Genomic DNA, 6277 nt, shown 5'->3' with positions numbered 1-6277 from the left:
CAGCGTCGCCCCCTGCTCCGGTGAGTTTTTTTTTCTGTTTTTCTTTTTTTTGCTATTTAATTCTTGTTTAATTGTTAGTGTTAGTGTTAGTGTTAGATTTAGTGTTAGAAAAGAAGAAAATTTAGTGTTAGTGTTAGAAAAAAGAATATGTAGAAGAAAAGAAGAAGAAGTGGAAAAAAGATGAAAAAGAAGAAAAGAAAAGAAGTAGAAAAAAGATGAAAAAGAAGAAGAAGAAAAGAAGTAGAAGAAGTAGAAGAAGAAGAATAGAAGAAAAGAAAAGAAGTAGAAAAAAGATGAAAAAAGAAGAAGAAGAAGAAGAAAGGAAAGAAGAGGAAAGGAAAGAAGAAGAAGAAGAAGAAGAAAGGAAAGAAGAAGAAGGATAGAAGAAGAAGAAGAAAGGAAAGAAGAAGAAAAAAGAAGAAGAAGAGAAGGAAAGAAGAAGAAGGATAGAAGGAAACACCCCGACCACTGACCCCGACACCACACCCCGACACCTGACCCCGACACCCTGACCCCGACACCCCGATCCCGACACCACACCCCGACACACAGACCACGACACCACACCCCGACACCCCGACCCCGACACGACACCCTAACCCCGAAACAGCACCCCGACACCGACATGACACCCCGACCCCCTAAACCTCCCGAAAAGGTGCTCTTTGGCCTTCCAGAGGTCGACGGGGTTATATATTTGTGAATTATTAGTTAGGTCATATATTTTTCGATTTTGTTATGAAAAACATCATATATAATTGTGTTGATCGGGTAGATTTAAATGTGCAGTTGTTTCATCGCTGCGAGGTTTGGTGTTCGACGACCGCGCCGTGCGTTTGACAAGCTCTGCCCCTTCGTTCGTGGGTGAGCACAAATGACATGTCCTTCTCCCCCATTAATTATTTGCACAAATGACATGAAATTTGGTAGCTAGCTATATATGTGTCTTGAATCATCAGTATGCGTAACCAATATGTGTCTCCCGTTCGAAAGCGTCATAGTTATAAATATGCATGCATTTGCATATTTATAACCTTGATTCTTTCGAATTGTCCAACGCTATCCACGGACAGCCCGAGTATGTGTAGATTGGGTTCGTTTTCCCATATGCTTTGCTCCGGATCCGACGCATAAATTTCGTCAGTGCCTCCCCTGTTGTTCTCCGGGTACACATCCTCTCTGTTTATTGCAGAGACGTGTATCAGGAGAACGGCGGGGAGGTGCTGCCGAAATTTTGCGTCGGATCCGGAGCATAGCGTATGGGAAAATGAACCCAATCTACACATACTCGGGTGGGATTAGGACCTATCATTACCTATTAGAGTGTAGGTTGCATGGACGTAATAAAATTGACAAAGTAGATCAACTGATGAATATATACATGGTGAATTACATATATAATTGTTGTGTGTCCAGTAGCTCTAAAAGTCAAGATGAGTGACTGTGCTTGGATGTATACCGGTCACACTGGTCAGAACAAATGGAGCGCTGAATGGTTCACAAAAACCAAGGGGTTTGTGCAAGCCGCATTTGCAAATGGCCAGAGGAAAACTTGGTGCCCCTGTTTCCGATGCGGCAATTGGGAAAAGAGGACAGAGGCGGAAATGGGTAAACACCTGCAGAAGAATGGTTTTACGCCTGATTATACGGTGTGGACATTTCATGGTGAGTCTGCCCAACGTGACCGAGCTGAGGTGGATCATCGTCGCACCGACGAGCATGGTACCGGGATGGAAAACATGGTGCAAGGCTATGATGATGCTCGGGATTCGGACGAGGAGATGGAGGAATCTGCAAAGGCCTTCAATGAAATGTTGGAGTCTTCGAAACGTCCGCTCCACGAGCACACTGAGCTTTGTCAATTGGATGCCATCTCACAAGTAATGGCTCTGAAGGCTCAGTTCAACTTGGGCAGAGAATGCTATGACGCAATTATGACAGTATTTGGACGCTTTCTACCCAAAGGCCATGTAATGCCTGCAAACCTGTACCAGTCGGACAAAATCCTCCGTGCACTGAAGATGCCCTATGAGAAGATACATGCCTGTGAGAAAGGATGTGCCTTATTTAGGCTTGACTATGCGGACTTGAACTATTATCCCATTTGCAAGTCTTCCAGGTATATTGTGGTAGACAACGGTATGGGTGAGAAGACACAGACCAAAATCCCCGTTAGTGTTCTTCGGTATATGCCAATCGTATCAAGACTTCAACGTCTTTTCATGGTCGAAGAGACGGCCAGACAGATGACATGGCAGAAAACACGCAAAAGAACCGAACTAGATGCAGATGGGAATCTGATGATGGTACACACATCGGATGGTGTTGCGTGGAAATTTTTTGATGAATTACATGCTGACAAAGCGGCAGATCCAAGGCATCCTCGAGTCGGCATCAGCACCGATGGGTTCAGTGTGTTTGGTATGACGGCAACCCAATACAGTTGTTGGCCCGTATTTGTCTTTCCACTCAATCTCCCCCCCGGACAGATTATGCAAAGAAAGAACATTTTCCTGACGTTGATAATTCCAGGGCCCAACTATCCGGGGAAAAATATGAATGTGTACATGCAGCCGCTTAAGGACGAATTGCAAGAAGCCTGGGATAATGGGTTCAAGACATACGACGCCTTTAGCAAACGGAACTTCATAATGCGTGTCTGGTACATGTACTCGACGCATGACTTGCCGGCGTATGCGCTATTCGTTGGCTGGTGTGTGCATGGAAGGTTCCCGTGCCCCACATGCAAGGGAGCTCTTGAGTTTCGTTGGCTTCAGGCTGGTCGCAAGTTTTCTTACTTCGACATGCATAGACAGTTCCTGGATCCTCGCCATAAGTTCAGGAAAGACAAGAAGAACTTCATCAGGGGTAGAGTTGTCAAAAACTCTGCACCACCTGCATTGACAGGCCAACAGACCCTGGATCAGTTAAACGCTCTCGAGCCAGATCCACAACGTCCAGGGTACTTCAAGGGGTATAATACTAAGCACGCGTGGACTCACAAAACATGCTTATGGGATCTGCCTTACTTCAAAGACCTCCTTTGCCCACACAACATCGACGTGATGCACACTGAGAAGAATATCGCCGAGGCACTTTTTGGTACATTGTTCGGCATAGATGGGAAGTCAAAGGATAATACTAAGGCTAGAGTCGATCTGGAGGCGCTATGTGATAGGCCGTTACAAAACATGAAAGAACCGAAAGGAAAGCAGAATTGGACGAAGCCAAAGGCATGGTTCAATCTTGGAAGGCCAGCTATGAGGGAAATTCTCTTGTGGGTGCAACAGCAGTTGATGTTCCCCGATGGGTATGCAGCGAATCTAAAGAGGGGAGCGAATCTTGATAAACTGAAGATATTTGGTCTCAAGAGTCATGATTGGCACATATGGATTGAGCGGGTAATGCCGGTGATGTTGCGTGGCTTCATCCCTGAGGATGAATGGCTAGTACTGGCAGAACTCAGCTATTTCTTCCGTGTTCTTTGTGCGAAAGAACTATCGCCTGGCGTGCTAGAAGAAATGGAAGAGTTGGCGCCGGAGTTGATCTGCAAGTTAGAGAAGATATTTCCACCGGGCTTCTTTAATCCAATGCAGCATTTGATTTTGCATCTCCCGACCGAGGCAAGATTGGGGGGGCCCGTGCAAAATCGTTGGTGCTACCCAACTGAGAGGATGCAGAAGACGCTTCGAGAAAAATGTAAAAATAAACGTAGAATTGAAGCATCGATGGCTGAGGCATTCATCACAGAGGAGGCGGCAAACTTCGTAACAGCGCACTACGAAGCCAAAAATCGTCATTTGCATAATCCGAAGCCTCGGTACAATGCTGACGAGCCTAAAAAGGGTGGATCCAACCTCAGCCTATTCAAAGGGAATCTCGCACCAGCTAGTGTTTCACATCCAGTATCTTTGGATAACGAAGAATGGCGGACCATTTCATTGTATATCTTCAACAACCTGATAGAAGTGCGGCCGTACATTGAGTAAGTTCTCGGTACATTGTTTCGCAACTTCTATTTCCTTTGAACTACTCTTATTCCTGGATATGTCATACAGTCGATACGTCGCCATATTCTCGTATGGAGCGGAGATCCAAAAGGATTCCGTCGAAGAGTATGAGCTTCTCGCAAAGCAAGGAGGTGGCTATCCCGGTTTCATCTCTTGGTTCAAACAAACGGTAATTTCTATTAGACAATTTCATTTCATTCGCTAATTTGTGCATAATGCAACAATCCTTTCATATTAAACTTGTAGGCTAATTCAGAGTCTATGGACGCCGAATTGAGACAAGTCGCTAATGGTTTTGACTATAAGGTCCGTTCATTTGACAAGTACGACATCAATGGGTATCACTTTCGTACCTATGGCAAAGAGCTATCTATGGCCGACCGAAAGTCTACAAATTGTTGTGTATCTGCTATCGGCGAAGGAGGTACCAAGTATTATGGGAGAGTTGAAGCAATTTATGAACTTCTGTTCTATGGTGAAAACCCACTGAATGTCGTAGTCTTCAAATGTTATTGGTTTCAGCCGAAGGAGACTAGAAGGACTCATGAAAATATAGGGCTAGTTGAAATCAACCAAAGCACTCATTTAGATGTTCCTGATGTCTATATTATGGCTCAATAGGTGACCCAAGTATTCTATCTACCGTGGGCCTGCCAAACTAATCCAAATCTGAAAGGTTGGGATGTCGTTTATGAAGTGCCGCCACGTGCTAGACTTTCTCCCCCAAAGGAAGAGGATTATGAACCTCACATTAACCCAGACACATATGAAGGAGAATTCTTCCAAGAGACACGTCTTTCCAAAAAGCGTTTCAAGAACCGCTATACTTCACCCCAAAACATTGAAGTAGACAACGACAATGAATCCGACATCACCCCAGAGGAGGAACAAGAAGAGCCGGAACAAGAAGAGGTTACTGCTGCGGATGACCTGTCAATGCTTGACCGATTACGTCAAGGTGGCCTTGCACATGTTGATGCCAATGAACCCTATGAGCCCATCATTGATTATAGCGATGATGATGATTATGCATTTATTGATGATACTGATCGAGATTATTAGTAGTGTCAGGTATTCAATTTTTTTATGTTGTACTTGATGATGATACACTTAAGTGATATACATATTATTATTCATGTCGGTACTTTTTTTATGTTGTACTAATTTCGTTTATTCTTTGTCATGGCAGGTGTTGAAAGATGGTGGGCGCTGGTCGGGAGCGCGCCGAGGCCCCTTCTTCGTCGGCGCGTGGTGCGAGGTCTTCCATTCCACACGCACCTCTCCGCCGAGCGTTGCTGGACAGTATGGCGACACCGCCGGGCCCTTCTTCATCGACCGCGGTGCCCAGCAGGGGACGAGGTAAGAAGAAGAGAGGAGGTGGAGCACGTGGTCGCGGGAGAGGAGGTAGGGTGACTCTTACGGCGCCTTCCTCGCCACCGCCCCCAGCTGTTTCACCCGAGCACGTGACTGCTAGGGTGGACTCGTCTGAGGAGGAGGCTGCACGGACTCCGGTCCACGAGCCTCCGGTCCATGAGTCTTCGGCTCACGAGCCTCGGGTCGACGGGCCTTCGGCCCATGAGACTTGGGCCCACGAGACCCCGGAGGAGCACACGTCTGGATGGGGTACCTGGTCGGGTCAGCCTGAGCATGGCGGGGATCCGAGTGGCCATGCTGATGATGGCGGGGAGCCGACTGATGAGGAGGGGGAGGAGGGGGGAACGTCTACCAGCGTGGTGCTACACGGCTCCCGTCCGTGCTGGTGACCCGCGAGCAGAGGTGGTTGATTTTCCCTGATGGGGAGAGGTACGTAAGTGCATTTAATATTTTTGTACCTTCTGCATTCACGTTTCTTCAAATAACTAATGCGTTGGCCTTGTCATGCTGCAGGGGTTGGGACCACCATCATAGTGTCCGCCGGCCCAACTCCGTCCTTGGAGTTCTTTGCCGGCAAAACTTCCCGGGGTTTGTCACGTTGCCTGGTGAGGGTCGGCTTCCAGAGCTTGGATTGAGCTGGGAGCACTACGTGGCTGCCCCGGCCCCGCCGGATGAGATTATCGACGGTGTCGTGTGCGACACGAGGGCAGACATGGTGATCAGAAAGTTCTGGGTAATTTCTCCTTTACACATTTAAAAATCTTCAACTAGCTAGTTATTAATTGTACTAATCAATATTGTCTCATTTGATTGCAGACATTCTACAGGTGTGAGGAGGGATACGAGGAGGACGCGGCACATGTTATCGAGAACGTCTGCAAGCGCCTACTCCA

This window comes from Triticum urartu, chromosome 2 (genome assembly GCF_003073215.2).
Source record: "Triticum urartu cultivar G1812 chromosome 2, Tu2.1, whole genome shotgun sequence".
Taxonomy (NCBI): Eukaryota; Viridiplantae; Streptophyta; class Magnoliopsida; order Poales; family Poaceae; genus Triticum; species Triticum urartu.
The sequence above is the reverse complement of the archived record's forward strand: the minus strand, read 5'-3'. Positions refer to the sequence as shown.